Consider the following 7,616-nt stretch of genomic DNA (forward strand, 5'->3'; position numbering starts at 1 on the left):
GTATGCTTTCCTAATATGAGATAAATTGTACTGATTTTGGAGCAAAGTTATTTCGCATGCTTGCTTTTAGGGAACTTGTAATACAAGGTCATCTCCACTTATGGAACTACAGCTGTTGTTGTTGTTCGGTGCCATCGAGTTGGTTCTGACCCACAGCGACCCTAAGCACAACAGAACAGAACATTACCTGTTGCTGAACTAAAGCCAGCTTCGCCCTACTTTGGACCAGAGCAGAGAAAAGCTACTGAGAGCAGTTGGCCCAAATCTGAAGGTTGAAAATGGGCTGAGAGAGAGAGCCCACCTGTCTTTTAGAGGCCTACCTATCTAAAGACTTTTTTGGTGTTGCTTGTGTGATACAAGGGAATAAATTATTTAGTGTCCCAGGGCTGGGAGTGATTCTTTTCCCCCCTTTCCCCTAAAGAAGGCTGGAGTGGGAGGAGGATCCTGGCCGGGGCTGAGCTATAGCTGGGGATGCGAGGAAGTGCACTGCTCCCCACCTCCGTGGACTTGCTAAGGGGCCACTGCTTTGGCTGGCAGTTGATAACAGATTCACTGACCTGCAGGTGACAGTGTTGGCTAGAGAGAACGTGAGGCTAAGCTTTTTGAATTCTCACATGTTCCCTTTCTCTCACAGAAAAGCAGAAAGAAACAGGGTCTTATTGGGATCAGTTATCTATCACTTGCGGAGCCAGAAGAACTATTAGATTCACAATGATGAAGGATTTTGAGTTTAAATTTCTATCTATCATCACAATTTTTGGAAAATTATTATTATTATTTTATTGGGAGCTAATGCATATATCATATCATTCTATAGTTCAATCACATCAAACAGTATTGTACAGTTGCTACCACAATCAGCTTCCAAACATTCTTCCATCCTTTTCCTCCTGGGCTCCTTGACATTGGCTCCCTTTCCCCCTTCCCCCCACTGCACACACGCCCACCCCAAACCCTTATTCTACCTTGCTGTCTCTATAGGTTCATGATTGCCAAAACAAGAAGGTAAAACGATTGCATTTTAATGTATTGGTTGCAATGGAAGTTTTATTTAGTTTAAAGCAAGCATTTAAAATATTCCACTATTTTAGCATTTCTTTAGTTTTTTTCTTTTTGGCATATTGCTGACCAGTTAAGAGTAGACTCATGTCTTCATGCCGGATCACTGCTGACTGCTCATGAGTTTCACTTACATTTGTTGGTGCAAGTTTGAAAGCTGAAAGCAATGTCGGTCTTCATAGGGGTCAGCTGCATGGGAGAGTTCTGGCTTGAAATAGCCAGTCAGCAATGAATACACTTACAACCTGAGTAGTCTTGTTTGTGACACCCAGGTTATAAATAGGACATAAAATCATCTATGACCCTGCGAAAAATGACTCACGGTAGTGGGAAAGCACAGTGTCAAAGTTAGATTCCTTGATGACAGATAATGATCAAGGACAAGAACAAGTGCTACTCTCACGGACCAGTTTATTACTCCTCTAACACCCAAACAGCCCCAGCCCTGCCCAGCTTCTGAACCTCCTGCTCAGGGCTGCGCCTGGCCTTCCAACAGGGCAAGGGCACCTTCATGCTGCCAGACCTGAAGTTCTCAGGAAGCAGAAGACTTGTCCTGGGCCTGGGGACTCTGGACTCTGGCAAAAGGAAGACTCTTACAACCTTAAGCTATTTCCCCCCTGGCTTCTTTCGTCAGGCCCCAGTCTCTCTGAGACCCTGGGAGATGATTAAGAAAGTGTGATGGAAAAAACAAAAACAGGAGGAAGGGTAGAACAGAATCTCTGAAGATCTTCATTAAAAGCAATGAGAACTTTGGCAAAAAATGTCAAAACTGATCTTTGCAGAAGTCTGAAATTAGCCAAAGGCCTGTAACAACCAAGGAGTGTGCATTCAGGAAAAATGGCCAAGTCTCAGTAAAAACAGTGAGTTTCGTATCATTTTAACCTATGCTCTAGCCCCATCTCTTTCTTCTCATCTCCACAGTAGCTTTGAAATCAGCAGCTTTGGAACCGTGGCAGCTGTGAAAACCAGCAACCTAGCAGTCACTCGAAGGGACATAATGAGTCTCCAGCTCTCCAGAGAGCTGGAAAGAATGATCACGACTTGACCTGTCTAGCAGCTGCCTGGAAAAGCCCCATCCACAGGACTTGCCCTTATTTGTTCAGCGAGGAAAGCTGTATCCTGAGGCTGCTATGCCAACAGCTTGTGGCCATTTTTTAAACATCGCAGCTGCCTGAAGTAGCAACATGAGTTAGGGCAAACAACAGACTGGCCAAGACGATCTAGAGATGTCCGTAGAGAAGTCTGAAAAGCACTGATTTAGTTCTTCAGATACAGGAAAGGACACGTGTGCAGAGCTGTGTGCATCTCTCACCTCTGGCTGAACTTGACACACACACACACACACACACACACACACACACACACGCAAGCAGAGACTTCAGCGGCCACGCATGACAAAGAATTACAGAGCATTACCGAATTAGTGCAGGAAAGTCATCCCATGGACAAACAGGAGTTGCTGCAGCAACAATGGCAATAGTGAAACCAACAACCACGGGTGGGGTGAGAATCTGATTTCAAGAGCTGTCACATTTATTTCTTGAAATGTTCATTTATAGCAAAAACAAAACAAAAGACACGAGACCCAAAAAGAATAGCGGAAGATGGCACAGGGAAAACAGCCCCCAATAGAACTATTTCTATGAGGAAGCCTACAGTTTGGATTTATCGGGCCGAGTGTCCGCTGCTGAAGCTACAAGGTGCTGTTGTTGTTTCTGACTCGCAGTGGACCCTCTGTGCCGCAGACCAAGCCCTGCTTGGTCCCGCACCATCCTTACCTTATTGCTGTGCTTAGGCCAGTGCTGTGACCCTGGTGTCAATCCATCCTATTGTGGGTTGTCCTTTCTTTTCTCCGACTTTCTACTTTACCAAGCAGATGCCCTTTGTCAGGGTCTAGGCCTTCCTGATGATATGTTCAAAGTGCACAGGAGCATTCTGACTGTACTTCTTCCAAAACAGAGTTGTTGATTCTTCTGGAGGCCTATTTAATGGTCCCTGCCAACATCACGATTCCAATGCATCATCGCTCTTCTTTAGCTTTCCTTATTCATGGCCCATCTTTTATGTGCGCACGGGGCGATTGAAGTACCATGGGTTGGGTTAGGTGTACCTTACTCCTACAAGTGATTTCTCAATACTTCAAAGAGGTGTCGTGCAACTGATTAACCCCGTGTAATACATCATTTGACATTGATTGCTGCTTTCATAGATGTTGATGGTGGATCCATGGAAAATGAAATCTTGAACAACTTTAAGATTTTCTCTATTTATTAGGATATTGTGAAGATTTGTTTTCTTTATGTAGAGGTGTAATTCATACTGCAAGCTGTAGTCTTTGATTTTCATTAGTTAGTGCTTCAAATCCTCTTCATTTTCATCAAGCAAGAAGGCTTAATCTCTACAGGGACTCTGAAAATGGATTTTGGGCTTTCACTCTCACCTATATCCTTTTGAAAACTGGGTGCCCAGAATTTAGCTCTAATATAACTCCCTCCTCTGACCTTAGATTTTATTATTAGAATCCTTGGAACACACAGACTAGCGGGCTTTGTTCCTGTGGGCTAAGCTGACACTTGTGTTAGGTGGCTGCTTGTTTTCAGACAAGCTTTCAAGACAGTAGATGCTATTATTTCCAATATCTGGGCACCATCTGCTCTCTTCACCACACTTTGCTTAGCCCCCATAACTTCAGTGATCTCCTGATGAGGATAAATAACGAGCAGGGCTGCATCAGAAGAATTGGTATTGGCTCAATGGCAGACATATATATCAATGACATTGAATATAGATCCTAGAAATAAACTGTCCCTTTATAACCAATTGATTTTTAACAAACATGCCAAGACAGTTAAATGAAGGAAAAATAATGTTGTCAACAAATGGTACTAGGAAAAATGGATATTTGTATGTAAATGAGTGAAGTTGCATCTCTGCTTCACATTATATACAAAAACCAACTCGAAATAGATCAAAGACCTAAATATAAGGGCCAAAAGTATAAAAAGGCCTGGGAGAAATGATAGGATAGGAGTAAATAGTAAGGGTCCTGGGTTAGGCAATGATTTTAAAGATACGATACCAAAGCACAAGTGAGAAAAGAAAAATATAAATCCATTGAACTTCATCAAAATGAAACACTTCTGAACTTTACGAAAGCACAACAAGAAAGGTGAAAAGGCAGCCCACAAAACGGATGCAAATATTTGCAAATCCTATGTCAGACGAGGGCGTTGTGTCCAGAATACTCATATACGAAGAAGTCCTACAACCCAACAATGAAAAGACCCAACGAGAAATGAGCAAAGGACTTGGACACATGCTTCTTAAACGAGATATGCAAATGACGAACAAGCATATGAGAAATGCTTAGCATCTTTGCTTACTAGGGAAATGAAAATAAAAACCAGAAGATATGCTACCTCACACCCTCTAGAACTACAAAAAAAAAAAGGTCAGGCAAAGATGGTGAAGATGTGGAGAATTTAGAACCCTCCTATCCTGCTATTAGGTAGGTAAAATTGTGCAATTTGGAAAACAGTTTATCAGTTCTTCAAAGTATTAGACACAGGATTACTATATAACCCAATGATGCTATTTCCAGGTATATAGCCAAGAAAACTGAAAACATATGCCCACACAAACTTTGTACACGAATGTTCATAGAACCATAATTCTTAAAAAAAGCCCCACAATCAACCCAAAAGTTCAACCGATGATTGGATAAATGGAATGTGGTATATTCATCACAGAGTAGTATGTGCTAATACAAAGGATTGGAGTACTGATACTTGCTACAACACAGATGAGCTTCGAAAGCATTATGTGAAGTGAAAAAAAGCCAATCACCAAAGGGCACATATTGTATGATTCCATTTCTCTGAAATGTGCTGAAGAGAGATTGCTTGGCATGGCTCTTCCGTTGGTAGTCTTTGTAACTCCCACCCAGTCACTGGGACGTGCACTACAAATAAGGTGTAGAGAACTCTAACTAAGAGACTGGCAAGTTCTCATATTCCTCTGGATATAATAAATAGAGCCACCTCAGGAGCGAGAACAGACAGACTCCCATGATCGCCAAGAAGGAAGGACCGCCAGTGGAGTACCTGAAAGAGCCTTGTCTGAAGTGGCGCATGCAACTGACGCAGCAGAGGCTGTAGCCCCAGGTCAGGCTTGGTGATGATCAGTGATTCTCAAATGGGGGGATATTTTCTGCCAAGGGACCTTTTTTGTTGTTAGACGCTGTTGTGTTGGTTTTCAAAAAATCAAGCTCACTGGCATTGAGTTAATTCTGACTTCTAGTGACCCTACGGAACAGGGTAGAACTGCCTCTGTGGGTTCCAAGACTGTAACTATTTATGGAAATAAAAACCTTTTCTTTCTGTTGAAGAGCAGCTGGTGGTTTCAAACTGCTGACCTTGTGGTTAGCAGCAAAATGTTGGTTTAGTGATAGCTAAAAAGACAAGCTGATTATCATAATTAGAGAGAGGGTTTGCTATTGGTATGCAGTGGATATAGGCTAGGGCTTTCTACGGTCACAAAACAGTCCGTGATGACAAAGAATTGTCCAGCCCTACCTCTTCATAAGGGCCAGGGGCTGAGGTTGAGAAGTCACTCACCAAACTCACTCAGGAAAGATCAGGTTATGTGGTACCTACCCCCTGTCTTACGAACAGTACAGAGTTCTTTGGTGCAGTGACATCCCCTGTATCGAGGGCACTCCTTAGACTGTCTAGGAAATCCACTGTCAAGGTTATGGGAAGGCTTAGGCATCTCTCTATTAGTGCCCTTGGGAAAAATCTCTCTTCAGTCTATTTCCAAGAATAGCCAGACTTCTTTGAGCAGTCTGTGTCTGCTCCCTCTCATGGACATTGTAAATTCCACGGCAGACTAGCCTTTCCTTTTTTGGGTTTACAGTGAAAAAGTTCTGAGCCCAACTTGCAGCCCACCCTCAGGAAGGGCATAACTCTTTTTATAAATCATTTTATTGGGGGCTAAGGGCATAACTCTTAAGCTTCACATTTTTCAGTTTCTTTCCTGGTTTCACTTTATAGCCTCACCATTAGTTTTCCCTCTTTCTTTCTTTCTTGCTATTTTGAATATTCGCCCTCTTGTCATGTGTTCTGTGTTTCGCGAAACTGCTTATGCATGAAACAAGGCACTGAAGATAAGCAGAGAGTCCCCCTTGGTTCGGGAAAGGGAGGCAGAAGGAGCAGGTGCGTGGGCAGAGCTGTGGGTGGTGGGACTGAGGCAGAGTGAGGTCTCTGAGGAGGGGCCACTGATCTAGAGTGCACTCTCTCCTGCTCCAGGAGCCTGGTTTGGGGGTGAAGAGTCAGGGGGATTCTTAGAGGAGGCCAACGGCTCCTTCATCGCTGGGGAGGACGCTCTGCTTTCTTTGTATTAGAAGAGACTTACAGGTGAGGGGAAAGGGCTTATAGGAGAAGGGCCCAAGGTGGGTACAACTGGGTGGTGTGTTTGAGGGTGTCCTGTACTGGCAGTCAGGGATTTGGCTTTCAAGCTGCAAATTCTGGGAAAAGTGACTTTGTAGGCCACTTCATTTCTTTGCTTACCTGTCACCAAAAGCCAGCGTTGTAACACCTTTGGGCCTATCGCTTGGGTTGCTACGAAGACCAAATGAGATAATGAAGTGAAATTGCCGAAGTGCTCTATTCATTGCTGGGCTACAAACTTTTTTTTTTTTTAATGCCGAGAGACAAGAAACTTGTGGAGAGTTATTGTAATTATGATTCCCACTGTGCTGCGCAGAGACGTTCTCGTTTGGAGCAGGCAATTACTGGCGATGAGGCTCCGGGGGCTGTGGCCCTGGGGAGCAGGTTGGAGAAGGACAGGGAAACATGCCTGACCCTGGGGAAGTCGTTAAAACTCGCAGGGCTTCCATGGGGAGACAGTATTTGTCATCATTAGGTTGCGAGTGGGTGGATGCAAGTTCCAAGCTTAGCGTTTCAGAGTTCAAGGGTCTCGGGGGGATCCGAGAGGCCAGTCCCTTGCCTCTCTCACGGGAGCTCTCAGCCTCGATAGAATCTTCGCAGCCCATTTGGTCTGTAAAGGAATAGCTTGCATCAAGAGAGCCAGCAAGTTCGGAGCCTCAAGGTCATGGATGTGTCAGGCACACAACTGGGTGCTTCCTCACGCTCTCTGGGGGAGAGACCACTACAACGATCATTTAACTGATCTAATGGCAAGGTTTCCAGCTGCAACTGGAGGCCCGTTTCATCTTCTAACCTTTGTGGTCTTGGCCCACAGCCACCGTCCCCTTTCTCCCATAGCCACGTGGTTTCCCACCTTGGCTTTACCTAGCCCTTCCCTGCCATTCCCATTGCCCCCATCCACACACCCCTCAGCTACTGCACGCCATCACGCTCTGTTTTCATTGTAATAAGAATATTGTTCTGAGACAGACCACACATAGGATAGGGCTAAAAAGGTCTCACTTTGCCTCCCTAGAGGGCTGGGGGTGGGGTGGGGAGGCCTCCTAGCCTTCTCGCCATGCAAAATAGCAACTTTAAAGATGCTTTCACTTTCAACCCTATACTTAAAAA

Source organism: Echinops telfairi, unplaced genomic scaffold (assembly GCF_000313985.2).
Source record: "Echinops telfairi isolate 266 unplaced genomic scaffold, ASM31398v2 ScPeMD7_2;HRSCAF=8, whole genome shotgun sequence".
NCBI classification, from domain to species: domain Eukaryota; kingdom Metazoa; phylum Chordata; class Mammalia; order Afrosoricida; family Tenrecidae; genus Echinops; species Echinops telfairi.